This window comes from Nerophis ophidion, linkage group LG01 (assembly GCF_033978795.1).
Source record: "Nerophis ophidion isolate RoL-2023_Sa linkage group LG01, RoL_Noph_v1.0, whole genome shotgun sequence".
NCBI lineage: Eukaryota > Metazoa > Chordata > Actinopteri > Syngnathiformes > Syngnathidae > Nerophis > Nerophis ophidion.
Window position 1 is genome coordinate 39404249 of NC_084611.1, and position 210 is coordinate 39404458.

Below are 210 nucleotides of genomic sequence, written 5' to 3' on the forward strand. Positions count from 1 at the left end.
ATTGCCAGTGAGGGCTGCTGCCTTCAGGAACTGTTGGAAATTACTTCACTTATTTTCGAACGTAACATTAAAGCATGAACTATGATTACTTTCTTTGTGTCTGTATACCCTATACCTGACAGAAGCAATTTAATATTGTTTATTTTAAGGGATTAGCTCTTATTCAAACAAATACCAAATTTGAAAAGGTTTAAGTGAAAACTCCGAGTT